The sequence below is a fragment of the Amblyomma americanum genome, chromosome 2 (assembly GCF_052857255.1).
Source record: "Amblyomma americanum isolate KBUSLIRL-KWMA chromosome 2, ASM5285725v1, whole genome shotgun sequence".
Lineage (NCBI taxonomy): Eukaryota > Metazoa > Arthropoda > Arachnida > Ixodida > Ixodidae > Amblyomma > Amblyomma americanum.
The window spans coordinates 55,889,611-55,890,476 of NC_135498.1; positions in this window are offsets into that span (position 1 = coordinate 55,889,611).

An 866-nucleotide genomic window follows, 5' to 3' on the forward strand; every position below is an offset into this window, starting at 1 on the left:
AAAGCTTACATTGGGCAATCGGGAAGATGCGTTAAGGAAAGGCTGAGAGAGCACCGCTTGGCAACAGAATCCATATAGGCGGGGGGGAATCTCGCGGTGCACTGCAAACGCTGTCTCATCGAACGGTACCCTGGCGACCCTGACCCTGTACCCTGCACACCAATCTTGCATGAAACAAGCATTCTAGGAACACTAAAACGCAATCGGAACGGGAAATTTTCGAAGCTATGTGCATTGATAAAGAAGGTTCAAAATGTGTCAGCACCCCATCTGTTTATCTATCAAAAAAAGAATTGTTGTTCTTGAAACGCGGCGTTGCTACTGCGCGTGTGTGAATATCAGCAATTGAGATGTCTTATAATGAATGTTTTTTTTTTCTAATAAACGACAGTTGAAGACTAGCGTACGTCCTGTGTATTAGTGTTCTTGTCCCTTGTGTTCACGAAGCGCTAGAAAATATGAGTCCGCAAAACGACAGCGTCGAGGCACAGGAACTGATGCAATCATTAATTACACATAATCAACGACATATTGCATAAAGCTAACAGCTCGAAAAAGAAATTTGGCCTCTCCTGGAGCAGCACATTTTTTTCTTCGAGAACTGAATTTACTTCGCATAACTGTGTGCAGTCTCTGTTGAGTTTTCTTTCCCGGTAACCCCGTGCTCCGAAAGGTTGTACTGCGGACCACAAAAAAAAAAACAGCAGCGAAGCGTCCTGCACACACAGAGATCCCCCGCAGTCAGGCAAACTGGTACAGCCACCGCGCATGACACAAGGCATATTCATAATGCGCGCCACTCTAAGAAGTGCGCGTGCGCGGCTTCGCGTTTTTCTCCGCCCTCTATCGCGCACGACGCAGGCGCC